At 38.2% G+C, this 14,920-nt stretch overlaps 1 pseudogene; it reads right to left on the bottom strand.

Annotated features, from left to right (window-relative positions):
* Positions 1 to 11,970, bottom strand: part of LOC106734326 (zinc finger protein 134 pseudogene) — a 46,420-nt pseudogene extending 34,450 nt beyond the window's left edge.
* Between the last annotated feature and the right edge of the window lie 2,950 nt (positions 11,971 to 14,920).

Here is a 14,920-nt window from a genome sequence, read left to right on the forward strand (position 1 = left end):
CTTTCCCTCCATGCCTCCTTTTGTGATTTTGGACATGCATGCACACATACCCATGTTTTTCAAGCCAATGAGTCTGGAACTAAAACTGCACAGTCATCTATGTGTGAGCTAGGCTTCTTAACCTCTACGCTACTGGCTGGCCCAAGAAGGGGTGTTTTTCTACATCAAAATCTCTTAAGATGAAAGAAAAGTGAGGAGCTCTTCAGATTTTCTTCTTGAATAGAACATTCTTTAAAATTTTCTATGAAGTTATTTCATCTTGAAAGGTAAAGAAAAAGGAATATTGATTTCAGCTTCAGCACAGAAATTTTAAACAAAATATTGTGATTAATTTCTTTTAGGCAAATAGTTGATATAAATCTAATCACAGTTGGAAGCTAGATATTGACTCTGATCTGATTATGTAATGATTCTTAGATAATTTTGCACTGGCTAGTTAGCCCTGGCTTTAAGAAGATTTTGTTCCAACTGTTAGTTGAATTAGACTCAGCACTGTAAGTAAGATTATGGGCAAATAAATACTATTAACTAACTAAGCCAATAATTATCAGGACCCCACTCCACAAATTGGGTTGTAAAAGGTTGTAATCCAGTGAGCGCTGAGACTCTATAGCTAAGGTAACAGCTGGAGCAAAGGGACTAGTGAAGAATTAGCCTTTTCGGGTTGACAGGAATTAGTCAATTATGTGGGAAGACATAATTAACTATGTGAGCCCTGAACTAGCCACTGGGTGTTCTGAAGGCATTACATTTTTTTCTATTTAGATTGGTGATTTCTTTCTTTTTTTTTTTCTTTTTTTTTTTAAGAACTGTTCATGGGGGACCAGCAGTTGGCATAATGGCTATGTCACTGGACTCCCATGTAGTTGACTGCGGTTTGAGTCCTGGACCCCCGGTGGCTTAAAACTCACACTGGGCGTGTGTGCGTGCGTACCCAAGGTCCCGAGAGGAGAATGGAGGAGAAGGGATTGTGGTGTGGCCATCCCCCTGGGGGGTGATTTCTCACTTTCTGTCTCTCTGTCTCTCTCTGTCTGGTGAGCACATGTGCCCTATAGCAAAAACCTCTCCAAAAAAAAAAAAAAAATTATTCATGGGACCAGCAGATGGCATAGTGGTTATATTGTTGGACTCTGACATAGTTGACTGCAGTTTGAGTCCCAGACCACATGGCTTAAAACTCATGCTAGATGTGTGTGCGTGCATGCCCAAAATCCTGAGAGGAGAATGGAAGAGAAGATATTGCAGCATGGCTTCCCCCTGGAAGGTGATTTCTTGCTTTCTGTCCCTCTGTCTCTCCAGCAAGTTTACACTCCCTATGGCAAACAACTCTCTTAAAAGCAAATAAAAAAAATAATTTATTTAATTTTATTTATTATTATTATCATTTTTCAATTTGACAACAGAGAGAGAGAGAGAGAGAGAGAGAGAGAGAGAGAGATACAGAGAAAGCAAGTCTCCAGATTTGGGACTGAACCACAGTCAGCCATGTGAGAGTCCAGCAGCCTACCTGCCATGCCACCTGCTGGCCCCTGTTGTTGTTTTTAAAAATTTGTTATAGGGGACCAGCAGGTGGTGTAATGGTTACATCGCTGGACTTCCGTGTAGTCAATATGGTTTGAGTCCTGGACTTGGTGTCTTAAAATTCATACCGGGAATGGGTGTGTATACGCCCAAAATCCTGAGAGGAGAGTGGAAGAGAAGGGATTGTGGTATAGCCATCACCCCCTAGGGAGTGACTTCTCACTTTCTGTCTCTCTCTCTCTGTCTCTCTGGTGAGCACATGCACCCTATAGCAAAAATCTCTCTCTCTTAAAAAAATTTATTACAGGGCATGTGCGCTGACTAGGAAGAAACAGAGAGAAAGAGAAACAGAGGGAAAGTGAAGAAGCACCCCCCAGTAGAGATGGCCACACTGCAATCCCTTCTCTTTCATTATCCTCTGGGATTTTGGACATGTACGCACATGTGCCCAGTGTGCAGTTACTCAAACTGTGCAGCTGACTACATGGGATCCAGCCGCTTTAACCACCTGGTACTGGCTGACCCTAAGTTGGTGATTTCTAAAAATAATTCTTTATTACTACAGAGTGTGTGTGAGAGAGAAAGCATTCTTCCGTGGAGTGTGGTCACACTGACAGTCCTGTCTCCACATTTCTCCATCTTGTCAGGATTTTGGACATAAACACATATGAGCCTGGTGTGCTTTTCAAGCTTTCAGTGCCAGGATCCAAACTGCGGTTGTCATGGGGAATCAGATCTCTTAATTGCCGACGAATAGGGTTGGCCCTAGATTGATGACTTTAAAGTTTATTGACTAAAACTCATTGTCAGCAATATATTATACATCATGACTCAGTTTACACACAAGCATGCATACATATATAATTGAAATAAACATTTCATGGAAAAACACTTCTACTTTATGTGATACAGATGGTTTCTATTCTATCATAATTTGTTGTATTTTACTTAAGAAATGTGGGTGATAGCTCCCTAAACTGATTTCATTGCTCATTAATTTGTCATGAACTTCAACTGAAGAACACTAATTTAAATGACATCAAGGATCAATCTTCCTCTTTAGATGCTCCCTTGAACTGGAACCTTGGCACTGGGCCCAGTCCAGCTCTGTCATGGTCTAGCAATTATCAATACCTCAATCCCATCAGTCATTCATCCTGATAAAATCCTCAGACTGTGAGAATATTTTGACCCTGGACCACAGATGGGAAAATGAAATGATATGTAATTGGTGTTATGTCTTTCTTTGTTCACAAAACTTCATTTACTAGTCACTTTTTACTTTTAAAGTGATTAATATAAAAAGTGTTTGGTCAGTTTGATTGAAACACATTGGTAGGCTAGAGGATATTGTAATAAAATAATTCAGAAACAAAACGAGAACCCAAAGCTGATTCAGAGTTTTTGAATTTGTGAAGTGAAAATTAAAATCCTTACCATACATCATTGCTATTAAAATAAAGTAACATGGTAAATATACATAAAGTAGCTGCATAAAACTTAGGGTGGATGACTATTTGCAAAGATAGTGAAAATAATTCCTCCTATCCCTGTATTCATGCTATTCCTTCCATGAAGTGTTGGAGTTTATTCTCACCATTCATCCATCTCATCATTTTTTTTAACCCTCTCTATGAAAACCCAATGAAATAATTATTTTTTCTTTGAGCCTAATAGGGAATCATGATTCTACTATGTCATATTGAACCAAACTAAGTTTTGCAACTGCAGACTTTTGTTTTTATAGAGTTTGTGGAGGATATCATTAATATCTGACACTTGAGCACTTACTATGTCGGGCGTGTTCTAAGCATTTTGTAACATTTAATCCTCAATTTTTTTTTTTGAGAGGTTTTTGCTATAGGGCGCGTGCACTTGCCAGACAAACAGAGAGAGACAGAGAGATAGAAAGCGAGAAATCACCTTCCAGGGGGGATGGCCACGCCGCAATCCCTTCTCCTCCATTCTCCTCTTGGGATCTTGGGCATGCACGCACATGCGCCTGGTGTGAATTTTAAGCCACCGGGTCTGGGACACGAACCGCAGTCGACTACATGAGAGTCCAGCGACATAGCCATTATGCTAACTGCTGGTCCCTTAATCCTCAATTTTTTAAAAAAAATTTTTTTTCCATTACAACTTGTTTTTATTTTACATTTTTCCACAAACATTTACTTTACATAGCAAAGAATTTTAGCTCATACTCCATAATTCTTGATAGTTTACAAACAACTTTCAAAGTTTCAAAATACTGAATTTTAAAGATTATGTTCAAAATATGTCTTATTAATCCTCAATTTTAACAAGAGGCTACTAGTAGGCATGGGTAAAGGAACTAAAGCATTATGACTTGGTTAGGTTTTCCTAGAAGCAGTCAGAGAATGGGGATCCTTATGCAAGTGATTTATGGTGGAAGCCCTCTCATAAGAAAGGATGAATCAGGATAAGAGAGAGAAAAAAAGAGTTGAGCAAGAATATGTCTCAGCTGAAGTCTCATTTCAGGCTACATTAATTGCATAAAAAAATTGATCCTACCTTCAGGAATGGAATCTAACACTTTGTATCCTGGTATAAGGCACTTATTTACAACAGGTTAATTCCAGCTGAAGCTTCTGGGGGTGCCTAACAGAATTTAATTGCATTAGATGACACCCATCCAGTATCCACTATAAAACTGATTTTTTGTTTGGTGTGTGAGGAAAAAAAATCTCCAGATAGTTGGTGTAAAAAGTGTGCTGTAACAATATATGGGCAAAAACAAGGGTCCCCCCATATCCTTTCAGATCATCTGAGTATCAACCATATTTCTTTGTGCCCTCACTGTGCAGTGATAGCTCTTTATTCTCTTGATGACTGTGGTTAATTATCCCTACCAGTATATTAACTTCCCTTTATTTGCTGATCTGCTGGCACAAGGAATACAAAGTGACCAGGTAGCAATCATGGCTTTAAGTTCATGGGGCCATTAATGTGTCACCTGATGGAACCAAATCTTTACTGAGAATCAGACCCACAGAGCTTAATGATTCAGGGGTAGGAAACACATATTCCTCCAATGGGGACTGGAATGGTGGTGAGAAACTCCTCAGACATCTACCCCTTTGTTCCCAAATATTCTACAGAAACAGTACAAAATCAAGACCTGTGTAATGAGTATACCACGTCTTGAAGGATACTGCTCTATCCTCATAGGGTGACGTCTCTAAACTGGTCTTTAGCTGTGTCTTCAAGAAGCAGAAGCTATTCCATTGCTCTATTAGATCACCAGCTTTGGATAGTAAGGTCTGTGTTAGACCAGTGGATTTCACCATCATGGGCTCACCACTGTACTTTCGTGTCAAAAAATTTGTCACTTGGGGCCAGCAGGTGACATGGTGGTTAAGGGCGCTGAATTCCCACATGGCCAACCGCGGTTCAAGTCCCATATCTGGGGACTTGCCTTCTCACTTTCTCTCTTTCTCACTCTGTCCCTCTCTGGTCAAATTTAAATAAATAAATAAATAAATAAATAAATAAATAAATAAAATAATTATTAAAAATTATGCCACTTGAACTGAGGGAATGTTATGAAGGATCTCAACTCCATAGCAAGAGTATTTACCAATTCTGATCAGACTAAATTATTCCTCTTTCAAGGGTATATGGCGTCTAATGCAATCAATTTCAGATTGATAGGTTTGTTGATCTCCTTAAGGGATGATTCTGTATGGGAGGCATAGTATTATGTCTCCACTGTTGACATGTTCAACAGCTTGTAGTGATAATAGCTACACTAGTCTCTCTGCTGCCGTTACCATGTCCTTACTCTAGAAGCTTAACCTCTGTGCTGCAATTCCCCAACTAGGGCTTGCCCAAATTTCTTCTTGGTGTCCTTTTCTACTAGAGACCTACATTTGCTATGTTATAAAGTCTTCTAAAGGTCTGTGTTTTTGTTTGTTTGTTTGTTTGTTCGTTTGTTTTTCTAAGATATTGTTAACTGAGTGAGTTGCTATAGTCCCTGGGGAAATGACTGGGAAATTACTACTTTATACACTTGCTATGGTATTTTACAAACTTTCCTCATGTGGACCCACCTCCTTTAGTATGTAAGTTCTGGGTCTGAGAATTTGCTTCAGTGGAAATTAGGCAAAAAATCATAACTTTCCTTTGTGAAAGCTTACTTAAGCCTTCCGCTCATCCATTCATGATCTCCATTTAAGTATCATCTTTGTTGTCAATACATTTATTTCCCTCCTAGGAGTGCTAAGTTTTTTGCTGTCTACTACAGTTTGAATGTGTCCTTCCAAAATTCATGTGTCTAAATTGGTTGTGATACTATTAAGAGGGTGGAAACAACAATAAAGAGAAAGAACTCCCCAACACAGTGTGGGCACATTACGATCCCTTTCCTTCTCTTTCTTCATCCTGTCAGGATTTGGGGCATGCACACACACACACCCAGTGTGTTTTTCAAGCCACTGGGGCTGGGATTCAAACTATGGTTTGTGTGGGATCTGGCTTCCTTAACAGCTAGATGATGGAATCAGGCCTGCTGTAGAATTTTTAAAATGTTTTTTATGGGAGAGTACAATGTGAATTTCCATAAGAAGAATATAAAATATTAGGTAGAAAGTTTATTTAACTATTTTGTTAGGTGACATTTTTCTAAACTCCCAAACTAGCATCCAGTTGAGCCTCTATTGTTGTCAATATTTTAGGTAAAAATAATCTCAATTTAATTTAATTTTAAATGCTCTCACTATGAATATGTTTTTATATGTTTATAATGTTTATATTTTCCTTTTAGAATTAACTATATGTTATCTTTCTTACTAGGTTGTAGAAGTTTTTTGATTTTTTTTTTTAAGAGAGATTTTTGCTATAGGGTGCATTAGCTCTCCGGAGAGACAGACAGTAAGCAAGAAATCACCCTCCCATGCTGCAATCCCTTCTCCTCCATTATCTTCTCTGGAATTTAGGCACACATACACACATGCCAAGTATGAGCTTCAAGCCAGTGGGTCTGGGACTTGAACTGTGATTGGCCACGTGTGAGTCTGGCAATGTAAATGTTATGCCATCTGCTGGTCCTGAAGTTCTTTTTTTTTGTTTGTTTTCAGGTGTATTAAACTACAAAGTCTTTATTATCATAAATCATAGTAATATGATGCAAATATGTTCCCAGGTAGGAGAACTTGGGAGGCTGGAAAAATCCATCACAAGTATCATGTGATACCAAAAATGTCCATGAAGAAAATAAGCCTTTTCTAAAAGCCACCAGTATACACAGCTCAGGTCCTTTTGGCTAACGATAGGTCATATGAACACCTATACCAGTCAGAGAGGAGGGAATGAGGACCACTAATGAATAAAAGTGTCTCATGATTCCCTCCAGAAATTGGAGAGATAATACAAAGTCCTGCCTTCCCTCAGGATATTGGGTTGACTAAGCTGGTAGAGTTAAGATGGTTTCAGCCATAGACATTGCCAGTTAACATAACTCTGGTAAGGAATCTGAACAGGTAGGAAAGTACAACACAGCCCCTGGAAACTTCCTGTATACCTGGCACTCATATAGTATTTCTCCAATGTGATTGTCCATATATATTAAGTTTCACATCTAACTAATGGATCTTGTTATATTGAAAGCACTCCTAGGCCAAGTCATGGCCTGGTGGTTACAGCAGCTAGGTCCTACATGGCTGATTATACAGTTTGGGCTAGGCAGCTTGAGAAACACATGGGGTGCATGTTCATGCATGCCCAAAATCCCAAAGGGAGGGAGAAATGGAAAAGGGATTGCAGTGTATCCCATAGGGGGATGCTTTTTCAATTCCAACTCCACCTCTCTCTCTCCAGCAAGTGTACATACCTTCAATAACAAATTAAAAAAAAAATTTTTTTTTTTTTTTAGAAAGCACTCCCAAAGCCTGTCTGCAGTGGGAATTTTCTGGTGCCAGATGAAGTGGGAGCTTAAGCTGTAGGCTTTTCCACTTTTGCTGAACTCATATGGCTTTTCTCCTGTGTGAACTCTTTGGTGTCAAACAAGATGGGAGGTTCTAATAAAGTATTTTCTACATTTGGTGCACACAAAAGGCCTGTCACTACTGTGAACCCTCTGGTGTGTAATAAAGTCAGAGCTTCTACTAAAGAATTTCCCATGCAATGGGAAATTGTGTTCAATGCACACAAGAAAACTTTGCCTCAGTGTGTGTTCTCTGATGTTTAGTGAGAGTATATTTGTGAACAAAGGATTTCCCACAACCACCGCAATCATAATGATTTTCTCCAGTGCGAATACTCTCATGCTGAATGAACGTGGATTTATGTCTGAAGATTTTCCCACAATTGTTGCATTTATAAGGCCTTGCTCCATCTCTATCCTCATAGGGTGACGTCTCTAAACTGGTCTTTAGCTGTGTCTTCAAGAAGCAGAAGCTATTCCATTGCTCTATTAGATCACCAGCTTTGGATAGTAAGGTCTGTGTTAGACCAGTGGATTTCACCATCATGGGCTCACCACTGTACTTTCGTGTCAAAAAATTTGTCACTTGGGGCCAGCAGGTGACATGGTGGTTAAGGGCGCTGAATTCCCACATGGCCAACCGCGGTTCAAGTCCCATATCTGGGGACTTGCCTTCTCACTTTCTCTCTTTCTCACTCTGTCCCTCTCTGGTCAAATTTAAATAAATAAATAAATAAATAAATAAATAAATAAATAAAATAATTATTAAAAATTATGCCACTTGACCTGAGGGAATGTTATGAAGGATCTCAACTCCATAGCAAGAGTATTTACCAATTCTGATCAGACTAAATTATTCCTCTTTCAAGGGTATATGGCGTCTAATGCAATCAATTTCAGATTGATAGGTTTGTTGATCTCCTTAAGGGATGATTCTGTATGGGAGGCATAGTATTATGTCTCCACTGTTGACATGTTCAACAGCTTGTAGTGATAATAGCTACACTAGTCTCTCTGCTGCCGTTACCATGTCCTTACTCTAGAAGCTTAACCTCTGTGCTGCAATTCCCCAACTAGGGCTTGCCCAAATTTCTTCTTGGTGTCCTTTTCTACTAGAGACCTACATTTGCTATGTTATAAAGTCTTCTAAAGGTCTGTGTTTTTGTTTGTTTGTTTGTTTGTTCGTTTGTTTTTCTAAGATATTGTTAACTGAGTGAGTTGCTATAGTCCCTGGGGAAATGACTGGGAAATTACTACTTTATACACTTGCTATGGTATTTTACAAACTTTCCTCATGTGGACCCACCTCCTTTAGTATGTAAGTTCTGGGTCTGAGAATTTGCTTCAGTGGAAATTAGGCAAAAAATCATAACTTTCCTTTGTGAAAGCTTACTTAAGCCTTCCGCTCATCCATTCATGATCTCCATTTAAGTATCATCTTTGTTGTCAATACATTTATTTCCCTCCTAGGAGTGCTAAGTTTTTTGCTGTCTACTACAGTTTGAATGTGTCCTTCCAAAATTCATGTGTCTAAATTGGTTGTGATACTATTAAGAGGGTGGAAACAACAATAAAGAGAAAGAACTCCCCAACACAGTGTGGGCACATTACGATCCCTTCCCTTCTCTTTCTTCATCCTGTCAGGATTTGGGGCATGCACACACACACACCCAGTGTGTTTTTCAAGCCACTGGGGCTGGGATTCAAACTATGGTTTGTGTGGGATCTGGCTTCCTTAACAGCTAGATGATGGAATCAGGCCTGCTGTAGAATTTTTAAAATGTTTTTTATGGGAGAGTACAATGTGAATTTCCATAAGAAGAATATAAAATATTAGGTAGAAAGTTTATTTAACTATTTTGTTAGGTGACATTTTTCTAAACTCCCAAACTAGCATCCAGTTGAGCCTCTATTGTTGTCAATATTTTAGGTAAAAATAATCTCAATTTAATTTAATTTTAAATGCTCTCACTATGAATATGTTTTTATATGTTTATAATGTTTATATTTTCCTTTTAGAATTAACTATATGTTATCTTTCTTACTAGGTTGTAGAAGTTTTTTGATTTTTTTTTTTAAGAGAGATTTTTGCTATAGGGTGCATTAGCTCTCCGGAGAGACAGACAGTAAGCAAGAAATCACCCTCCCATGCTGCAATCCCTTCTCCTCCATTATCTTCTCTGGAATTTAGGCACACATACACACATGCCAAGTATGAGCTTCAAGCCAGTGGGTCTGGGACTTGAACTGTGATTGGCCACGTGTGAGTCTGGCAATGTAAATGTTATGCCATCTGCTGGTCCTGAAGTTCTTTTTTTTTGTTTGTTTTCAGGTGTATTAAACTACAAAGTCTTTATTATCATAAATCATAGTAATATGATGCAAATATGTTCCCAGGTAGGAGAACTTGGGAGGCTGGAAAAATCCATCACAAGTATCATGTGATACCAAAAATGTCCATGAAGAAAATAAGCCTTTTCTAAAAGCCACCAGTATACACAGCTCAGGTCCTTTTGGCTAACGATAGGTCATATGAACACCTATACCAGTCAGAGAGGAGGGAATGAGGACCACTAATGAATAAAAGTGTCTCATGATTCCCTCCAGAAATTGGAGAGATAATACAAAGTCCTGCCTTCCCTCAGGATATTGGGTTGACTAAGCTGGTAGAGTTAAGATGGTTTCAGCCATAGACATTGCCAGTTAACATAACTCTGGTAAGGAATCTGAACAGGTAGGAAAGTACAACACAGCCCCTGGAAACTTCCTGTATACCTGGCACTCATATAGTATTTCTCCAATGTGATTGTCCATATATATTAAGTTTCACATCTAACTAATGGATCTTGTTATATTGAAAGCACTCCTAGGCCAAGTCATGGCCTGGTGGTTACAGCAGCTAGGTCCTACATGGCTGATTATACAGTTTGGGCTAGGCAGCTTGAGAAACACATGGGGTGCATGTTCATGCATGCCCAAAATCCCAAAGGGAGGGAGAAATGGAAAAGGGATTGCAGTGTATCCCATAGGGGGATGCTTTTTCAATTCCAACTCCACCTCTCTCTCTCCAGCAAGTGTACATACCTTCAATAACAAATTAAAAAAAAAATTTTTTTTTTTTTTTAGAAAGCACTCCCAAAGCCTGTCTGCAGTGGGAATTTTCTGGTGCCAGATGAAGTGGGAGCTTAAGCTGTAGGCTTTTCCACTTTTGCTGAACTCATATGGCTTTTCTCCTGTGTGAACTCTTTGGTGTCAAACAAGATGGGAGGTTCTAATAAAGTATTTTCTACATTTGGTGCACACAAAAGGCCTGTCACTACTGTGAACCCTCTGGTGTGTAATAAAGTCAGAGCTTCTACTAAAGAATTTCCCATGCAATGGGAAATTGTGTTCAATGCACACAAGAAAACTTTGCCTCAGTGTGTGTTCTCTGATGTTTAGTGAGAGTATATTTGTGAACAAAGGATTTCCCACAACCACCGCAATCATAATGATTTTCTCCAGTGCGAATACTCTCATGCTGAATGAACGTGGATTTATGTCTGAAGATTTTCCCACAATTGTTGCATTTATAAGGCCTTGCTCCATTGTGAACTCTCTGGTGTACAATTAGATTGGAGTGATGGTTAAGGTATTTCCTACATTCACTGCACTTAGGCATTTCATCACTGTGGATTCTCTTGTGCTGAGTATGATTGTCTTTTCAGCTAAAGGTTTTTCCATTTTCACTACACTCACAAGTTCTTTCTCCATTATGGATTCTTTGATGCTGAACAAGTGTGGCTTTGCAGCTGAAGGCTTTCCCACATTCACTGCACTCATAAGGTTTTTCTCCTCTGAAAATGGAGAACATGCTTTACCACATTCACTGCACACCTGTAATGCCTTTGTCCCACGTGAAAGGCCTTCCCACTCTCAGTGCTCCCTGGCGTCTTCCTCTTGCAATGGATGGCCTTCTGCTAGTGACTGCCCAAATTGGCCTGGAAGTTTTTCTTCTCTTCTTCACATGTAAAGAATTTCTCTGACAGATGAGATTCTTCACAAGCCCTGCAGTCCTTCACAAATGAGGCCTTGCCTTTGTCCCTTAAGAATTTCTCTACAGTACTGTAATACTTTTGGTGCTGATAAAAGTTTGCATTGAACCAGAATTGTCTCCCACATGTACTACATATGTAAGGTTTCAATCCATGGTGTGGTCTCTGGGGTTCAGGAAAGGGGCAAAATATCTTTCAAGACAGGGCCACATGTGTCACAAAGGTGAGTGACTGGGTAGATAAACCTGCCTTGGAAGTACTAACATTTGACACTCCTACAGAAATGCTTTGCTCAGAAGGTGTCTCTTTATCTTCCACTCTATACAAATAACCTGGCTCCTTTAGTGTGCCCACAGCCATCACAGATTGAGGACTACCCCACGCAAAGAGAGGAAAGTAACCAGGTAGGGACCCACCACTGTCCTGAGGGCAGAGGCTCGGTCTTTGCAGTGGGGACAGAACCTCCCCCATGCCTTCCTGCTTCTGTCACTTTGGACCATCCCAGGGCTCTCAAACCTAGAATCTCAAAGTTTTTTTTTTTAAAGAATTTTTATTTAATTTTATTCATCATCATCATAATTTTTTTTTTTTTTTTAAATTTGACCAGAGAAAGACAAGAGAAAGAGGGAAAGTGAGAAAGTAAGTTGCCAGGTCCAGGATTCAAGCCAAGGTCAACCATGTGGGAGTCCAGTGCCTCAACCACCATGCCACCTGCTGGACCCTAGAAGTTCTTTATGTATTGTGGGAATTAACTACTTTTCTGGTATGAGTTAAAAACATTTTTTCTTAATTTTCATTTGGCTTTTGAAATTCTTTAAGGATTAATATTTTTTATTTATTCACGGTAGAATGCTTGTGTATGTGTGCATGAGAAAGAGGGAGAGAGAGATTTATTTTCTCCATGAGAAGTGACCTCCAACAGGGTCTTTATGCTGTGACTGTACTCACTCTAGTCCTTCCTCAGAGGCCTCAGTATTGCAGTGTTGTGTTACTACTATGCCATCATGGTTGGCTCAGAATAAAGAAATTTCTTTAAGCACATTTGTGAAAATTTCACACTACTGCTTCAAATCAAAGATTTTTCACTGCTTTTAAGGTACAATCCTAAACTGGTTGACAAAACTTATCCAATATATTCCCCCATCTACTTCTGTAGCCTCATTTCCAGCCACTTCCTGAATGATGACTTCCTTTTTCCCTTGTTTTGCTCTAATGTGCAAGGCACATTTCCTCTCAGAGCCTGCATGCATGCTTCCCTTGTCCCTCTTCATTCCTTTGCAAATTCACCTTCATAATTTCTTGTTTTTCACATCTTAGCATCAATAGCATTTTGTTAGGGGCAATTTTTCTACCTCTCAGATTAGGTTCTTTGTTATATGCCCTTATTGCATCTTGTAATAACCTTTGTAATGCCTGATTCAACTATATAGTACACATCATTAGCCATTGGTGTAATTAAATATCTGAGTCTAAACTCTATGCTGTTAGGAATTCTCTCTCTGTCTTTCTCTCTATTGTATTCTTATCACATAAAAGACCTGACACATAGCAGATACTCAGGAATAATTGTTTAGAAGCTATTTGTTGGAGCCATTCTGTGCTGTGGTGGTTAAAGCAGCTGGATCCCACAGGACCAAATGTGTGGTTTGAGTTCTGGACATAGTGGCTTGAGAAATACACTGGGCACATGTGCATGAGTGCCCAAAATTCCAAAAGGAGGAAGAAATGGAGACGAGATTGTAGTAGGATCATTCCTCATGGGGGATTCTTTCTCACTTTCTCTCTCACTTTGTCTCTCTTTAGTGAACACATGCATCCTTTTGCAAAAATTAAAAAAAGACAAAGCAAAAGAAAACACCCAAAAATTATTGGTTGAAGGAAAGAATGACTAAGGTTTGAGAGTTAGGTAATAGACAAATGGTAAAGACTTTAATTCTATGGTGATGAATTTATACTTTATGTTGTAGAAAATGAAGTGAATTGAAACAATCACAAGGACCAGTTTTATATTTGTATTTCTCTGTCTTCTTAAAAAATGTTAGGTTTTCATCAATAATTATTTCTTGAGTATTCTTTCATATAACCAGGAATCTACATGGGTATGTGTAGGTCATCTTTAAGTCCTTAACTGAAATGGACTGTGTTTTTTCTTCATTGATCTCAAGACCTAATTTCACATGCATATCTGTATCTATATGTATCTCAATTTTATTTTAAGCCAATAATTCTTAAAATGGACTTGCCATTTCTTCTCAATATTCTCCCAACCAAAACTAATTTCAGTGATGTGAGCCATACCACAATACTTTATGAAATAGGTCAATGTCATGTATTAAGGAATTATTGGGTTTAATAGTAATGATATTCTGAATTAAATTTTTTTTGTGAAGGAAGGAAAACTCATATGTGAGTATCAGGTCTTAAAAAAATCTTGTCTTAACATTTTAACATCTAGAAATCATTAGATAATGATCTAATAAACATGATGATAATAATAATATAATAATAAACAGAAAAATATCTGTGCTTTTCTGCAGAATAGCTCAGTAATTTCTGTTTTTATAATATTAGGACTTACCTTCATTTATGTAATGCTTTTAATGTTCAAATTGCTTAACCAAAATTAAGTAATTAATCCTTATACTAACCCTGCAAGGCAGATAAGAATTATCTTCATTTTACAGATTAAGTTAAATGTACCATATTCTAAATGATTAGTGCCTCAAAAATCTCTGATACCAAATGGTCTATGTTCCTCTGGAAGCATGTGGAAACTCACATTTACATAGTAATTATGTGTTCAATTGTGCTGAGGAAGCAAGTGGCAGACCCAGATAATCTTCCAAGAAAAGGAAAAGAAAAGGAAAAAAAATGCTAGTAATATACTAAAAAGGAGGAGAGCAATGTTTAAAATCCATATTGAATGCAAATATTTTTATTCATACATACTGATACCTCAGAAGTCCTTCTGCACTAAAAACAAAGCCAAAAATCCCCACAAAATCCTTGGTTAGTGCTGTTTAATGCACAGAATAAATCTAATAGGGAAAGTAAAATTTGCATCTTGACAGATGAAAAAGAAGCCACAGTCTATCTGGAGATAACAATGATGTACAGCTATTTTCTTATCACTTAGTACATAAATTCTAGCATGCAACTGCAATCTGCTTACTATTAATATGCCTTCTGTGTGAAGAAAATTTGAGTGTGAATTTGTGTTAAAAAAAAGAAATCGTAAAAAGTTAATAAGAATGTAATTCCTTAGCTTTCCATTATAGAAAGACTCCAATAAATATGTGATTTCTATTTTTGAAAACAAAAACAAAAACAACATAACATTTTTCTCTTTTTTCATGGCAGAGGAACAAGTCTTAATTGTCAGTGAACAAATAAGAAAATTACATCTCTCTTGCTTTCTTTC

This window comes from Tupaia chinensis, unplaced genomic scaffold, assembly GCF_000334495.1.
Source record: "Tupaia chinensis unplaced genomic scaffold, TupChi_1.0 Scaffold000094_1, whole genome shotgun sequence".
NCBI classification, from domain to species: domain Eukaryota; kingdom Metazoa; phylum Chordata; class Mammalia; order Scandentia; family Tupaiidae; genus Tupaia; species Tupaia belangeri.